Source organism: Pungitius pungitius, chromosome 2 (genome assembly GCF_949316345.1).
Source record: "Pungitius pungitius chromosome 2, fPunPun2.1, whole genome shotgun sequence".
Classification (NCBI taxonomy): domain Eukaryota; kingdom Metazoa; phylum Chordata; class Actinopteri; order Perciformes; family Gasterosteidae; genus Pungitius; species Pungitius pungitius.
The window spans coordinates 20815863-20822217 of record NC_084901.1 but is presented as its reverse complement, the minus strand read 5'-3'; positions in this window follow the sequence as shown (position 1 = coordinate 20822217).

The following is a 6355-nucleotide window of genomic DNA, read 5'->3' as shown; positions in this document are numbered from 1 at the left end:
TCCAAATACTTGGGAGTTAAAGGTCATTGTTAGTGCCATTTTCCACGTTATAATTTAGGTTTAAATTATGATCATTTTGATTTATGTTCTATGACGATTTATTACATTATAAGTATGAATACAAAAAATGGATATGAATATGCATGTTGGTTGATGCATGTGTGGTGTGCATGCTTTGTTTTGATACATTGGAGCTGCGCGAGTGCGCGCATCTTTTATGACGTAAGAAACCCTGTGTAACGTTATGCTGGCCAGATCTTTTCAGTAAAGCAAACGGAGCGAACACACCGTTTTCTACCGTTGTTCAACCCATAAACACGCGTAGACTCGTTCTTTCCGTTGTGAAGTGGTTAAATGAAAAGAAACATCTGACTTACGCAAAAAAGGGAACTTTAGCCACTACATTAAGTAGAAAACGATCGCCGAGAGCGAGACAAGATCATCTGAAGCCGAGGAAATACGCGCCGCGCGGGACATGAGTTGACGAGTGAGCCAGCTGGAGCGACAACGCCGTGCACCCGACCGGATTTCCAGACGACTTCAACGATGATGGTTGAGTAAACAATGAACGGAACCGAATGAACGGATAAGCTATAGCCAGCGGACCCTGCTAGTTACGGCGAAATACGGATAGTTTTGCCAACGTAATCAACGTGGCCGAGCTATTGCCACTAGCCACACAGGACATTTTGCTACAAGTGCTATTGCTAGCCAGTTATATTAGCCCATAAGAAGCTCTCCGTAAATTCTGGAAATAAATACGGCTCTGAAATCTCATTTTTGGAAGGCATCAACGTGCTTTGAGGTTAAAGGACTGTTAATCTGGATTTCAGAAGTTTGCAAGAGCTTGCTATAAGAGACTGTCGTAGCGCTAGTACCCAGCTGAAATGTCTGATGAAGAAACTAAGATGGAGGGCAACGTCGAGCTAAACACGAAAAGAAGGATCAAGTTGACCACAAAGGCCTTAGAAGAGAAACTTGATACACAGATGAAACTTAGGAAACGTGTGTTAGCACGCCTTGTCTCCAAAGCAGAAGAAATAGAAAATCTCATGAAAATCGAGTCCAATGCACTTCTGGTGGAAAAGGATCATCTTAGTGATTACTCAAAATTCCTGAATGAGTTTATTGAAGTAAATAATGTAGTTAGCAAACTGCTATCAGATGATGAAAGAAAGGCCGACCAGCAATATTGGAGTGACCCAAACCGCTCAAAGCATGAGAACTTTCTGGTTAAATTGGAGCAGTGGATAATTAACGCAAAACGGCACGCCAACGCCACTAACAAACAAGCTGCAAGAAATGACGCGACGACGCAGCAAGCCGAGTCTGTCGTCGAAGATGTGGATCCAGATGACAGTGCTTCTGCCGTACACGAAAAATATAGTTCAGTCACAGCACGTAGTGTATGCAGTAGACACTCAAGGTCATCCAAAGCGTCCTCTCATGCTTCGTCTCTGCGTAGGATAGAGGAAGCTAATCGTGCAGCCCTACTCGCACGCGCAGCCGCGTTTACAAAGAAACGGGCACTGCAGTTGGAAGAAGCACAGATGAAAGCCAAGAAGATTCAGCTGGAGGCTCGAATGGAGGAGCTAGACATCGAAACTGCTATCGCAGAGTCCACAGCAAAGCTACAAGCTCTGGAAGCTTTCGATAACGAAAACTCGGACGACGACGGTATGAATTCTTACCTTAGCAAGAACGTGCCTACAGCAGCAATCGTCAAACATCATGCTCCAGATGTCAAACCAAAGTCGACCAGCAGTTTTCGAGTTATCCAGGACAACGATGCATCTCACAGTCCAACTAGACACACGTTGTATGTGCAAGAGAGTAACGAACGCGACAATAACACAAGTGCAAGTTGCTATGGAAGGGAAGTTGAACCAGAAAAAGTGATTTTGAACCAGAAGGATATCACCGAGATGTTAGTCACACAACAGAGACTAGCCAACCTACCTCAACGAGAAGTCCCCGTATTCAGTGGCGATCCTTTCGAGTTCCTGCCATTCATGAGGGCATTTGAGCACATCATTCACAGTCGCACAGACAATGATGAAGACCGCTTATACTATCTTGAACAATTCACCAGCGGCGAACCAAAAGAACTCGTGAGAAGCTGCCAACATATGAGCGCACAACAAGGCTACATTGAAGCAAGAAAGCTCTTGAGCCATCACTTTGGCAATGAACACAAAATAGCTGCGGCCTACGCGGACAAGGCTATCAACTGGCCTCAGATCAAAGCAGAAGACGCCAAGTCACTTCACAGCTTCTCCATCTTTCTCACTGGTTGCAACAATGTCATGAAGAGCATGGAATATCTTGAGGAGATGAACAGCTCAGGTAATCTTCGGATTGTCATCTCAAAATTGCCCTTCAGACTCCGCGAAAGATGGAGAGTCATAGCCTTTGACATACAGGAAAGGGAAGGAAGAAGGGCAAGGTTCTCAGATCTCGTGAAATTCATCAACAGACAAGCAAAGATAGCTTCAGACCCACTGTTTGGTGATGTGAAAGAGTCCTTCGAAGTAAACGAAAAGGGCAAGTCAAGCTTTAGACCTGCCAAGAGGGGCGGACCTAAAAGAACCACTGGCTTTGCTACAAGTGTTAAGCTAGACGAAGTGGATGCCTCAGAACCAAGTACAAGCAGCCAGTCAAGCAATGCGTTTCAAGAGCCATGCTTGTACTGTAACAAAAGACACACCCTGAGCGCATGTAACAAAATAAGAAGTCTGCCAAACAAGGAGAGAATCGAGTTCCTTAAAGGTAAAGGACTTTGTTTCGGGTGTTTGACCCAAGGGCACATGGGAAAGGACTGCAAAAGGAGAGCCACGTGTGAATTCTGCAGCAAGAAACACCCAAGCCTACTTCATAGTAAAAGGGACGAGAGCACCGACCAAGAGAACACCAGGCCTGGGAGAGGTCAAAGTTCTACCAGTGGACACTCAACTCCACGAGAAGACGCGTTAGCCAAGAGTGAAGTCACGGCAGTCACCGGGGCCGGAGGCAGCAACTGTATCCTGTCCATCGTGCCCGTGCGCATCAAATCCAAGAGGAGCAACACGACAATAGAAACGTACGCATTCATGGACTCAGGAAGTTCTGCTACATTTTGCTCCGAAAGATTGATGAGACAGCTTGGCGTCCATGGTAAGAAGACTCAAGTGCTACTCCGTACTATGGGCCAGGAGAAGCCTGTGTCCTGCTACGTGCTCTCAGATTTAGAAGTGTGCGGTCTGACAGAGAACAAGTACATAAGCCTGCCAGATGTTTATACCCACACAGACATACCTGTAACGAAGGACAATGTTCCTGTTGAAAAAGACTTGGAAGGATGGCCGTACCTGCGGAAAGAAGTGCAGCTACCACAGATCGACGCGGGTGTTGAGATGCTAATCGGAATGAACGCTCACTCTGCGATGGAGCCGTGGAAGATAATCCACAGCAAAGACAATGGGCCTTATGCAGTGAAGACGACCCTCGGTTGGGTAGTTAATGGTCCTCTCAAGAGAGGTGACGATTACCACAAGTCAGACCACTACAGTCAACGGGCTTCAGTCAACAGAATCTCAGTCAGCGGTGTAGACAGTATGCTACTGCAGCAATACAATCACGACTTTCCAGAACAAGCCTGTGAAGAGAAGTCAGAAATGTCGCGAGAAGACGTGCAGTTCATGAAGTCTGTGACTGAGACAATCAAGAAAGTCAATGGGCACTACAGCATCAGGATGCCTCTCAGAAACAAAAATGTGGTGATGCCGAGCAACAAGTGTGTTGCTGAGCAACGAGCATCAAACCTGAAAAGGAAACTCGCCAAAAACTCCAGCTTCCATGACGACTACAAGACCTTCATGCTGGACCTGCTGAGCAAAGGCTATGCAGTGGAAGTTCCTGAAGACGAGCGCAACCGCAACGACGGCAGAGTATGGTACATTCCCCATCACGGCGTGGTCCATCCACAAAAGGGAAAGCTGCGGGTTGTTTTCGATTGTGCCGCTTCGTTTCAAGGGAAGTCACTGAACGATGAACTGTTGCAGGGTCCGGACCTAACTAATAGTCTGGTTGGAGTCCTGACGAGGTTTCGACACAAACACATCGCACTCATCTCCGACATCGAAGCGATGTACCATCAAGTAAGAGTCCCCGACGAGGACTCTGATCTTCTACGATTCCTTTGGTGGCCACAGGGGGATCTGAGCCAGCCTCTGCACGAGTACAAGATGGTGGTTCACCTGTTCGGGGCCAAGTCAAGCCCAAGCTGTGCCAACTACGCTTTAAGACGGACGGCAGAGGATGGGAAAGGCAGCTCATCACCTGAAGCAGTAACTACAGTCCTAGAGCACTTCTACGTCGATGACTGCCTGGTTTCAACGTCCGGCGAGAAGGAGGCTACGACCTTGACCAAAGACCTCATTGAACTTTGTGAAAGTGGAGGATTTCACTTAACTAAGTGGTCAAGCAACAGTCGCGAAGTGCTGTCATCACTTCCCGAACAAGAGCGAGCAAAGGAGATCAAGAATCTAGACCTGGACAGAGATGAACTACCCATGGAAAGGGCCCTTGGAGTGGACTGGTGCATAGAATCAGATTCCTTTAAGTTCCGGATCCACGTGAAGAACATGCCCATAACAAGACGGGGTATCCTCTCGGTCGTAAGCTCAATATACGACCCCCTTGGATTCCTGTCGCCGTTCATTCTTCTCGCGAAGACCCTCGTCCAGAGTCTCTGTCAAATGAAGCTTACCTGGGACGAAGAGATTCCAGAAGATGTGGCGAACAGGTGGTTCGCTTGGCTGTCTGACTTGAGCCAGTTCGCCAGCTTTTCTGTCAGGAGGTGCGTCAAGCCTGAGGGATTTGGGCCAGTAACGTCAGCACAACTGCACCATTTTTCCGACGCTAGCGAGAAGGGCTACGGCGTCGTCACTTACCTCCGCATCCAGAACAGCCATGGTCGAGTCCATTGCTCATTTATTCTCGGAAAATCCAGAGTGACGCCGCTTAAACCAGTTACAGTACCACGCCTTGAGCTCACCGCGGCTACCGTTGCGGTGAAAATGGATAAACTCATGAAGCGAGAGCTTCGGATGGACCTCAAAGAGTCCGTGCTATGGACAGATAGCACCACCGTTCTTCGATACATCGACAACGACAGCGCTCGGTTTAAAACCTTCGTGGCAAACAGAGTGTCGATAATCAGAGAGAACACAAGGCCAGAACAGTGGAAGTATGTCAACACGGCTTCTAACCCAGCTGACCACGCTTCAAGAGGAATGAAGGCAGAGCACTTCTTGAAGTGTCGGAGTTGGATTGAAGGTCCTGACTTCCTAGCCAAGAGTGAATCTCACTGGCCGGTCTTATCAGAGTTCTCGAGAGAGATAAGTGAAGACGATGCTGAGGTGAAGCGTACGGCCAGCGTGAACATCATCGAGACCATCGACTTAACCACAGACCCTCTCTTCAAGCTGACTCATCACTACTCCGACTGGCACAGTCTGAAGAAGGCGGTCGCCTGGATGTTAAGGTTGAAGGAGTTGCTTCGAAGTCTGTGCAGAACAAGGAAGACGTTTGCGTCTCAAGCCCAGTCTTCAGAAAGTCAAGATGTGAACATCAGAACAGTTGAGAATCACATGCAGAAACTGAGATCAACCCTGAAAGGAACTCATTTGACTGTCAAGGACGTCAGAAGAGCAGAAACTGCCATCATTCACTTTAGTCAAAGTCAAACCTTCCATGAAGAGCTTGGCGCACTGCTGAGAGGTGAAAAGGTCAAGAGAAGCAGCTCTATTGTGAAGCTGGATCCTTTCCTCCAAGATGGGGTTCTCCGGGTTGGTGGAAGGTTGCACCAGGCAGCTTTGCCAGAACACACTAAGCATCCAGCCATCCTGGCCAAGGATCACCACGTCACAACCCTGATCATCAGGAATGCTCACAAAGAAATTGGACATGGAGGGAGAAACCACACCCTTGCTCGGCTGAGACAAAGGGTCTGGATTTGCAAAGGCAACACAGCCGTGAGAAGCGTGCTCTCAAAGTGTGTGAAATGTCGGAAGAGTCAAGCCGCCGTGAGTGAACAGAAGATGGCGAATCTACCACCTGACCGTCTACTGCCGAACCATCCACCATTTACCAACGTCGGTGTAGACTATTTTGGCCCCTTTGAGGCAAAGCGTGGACGCGTGCAAGTCAAGCGTTATGGAGTATTGTTCACTTGTCTCACAGTCAGGGCAATCCACTTAGAAATTGCACATTCTCTCGACACCGATTCATGCATAAACGCAATGAGACGTTTCATAGCCAGAAGAGGGCAAGTGGAGGTCATGAGATCTGACAATGGAACAAACCTGGTAGCCAC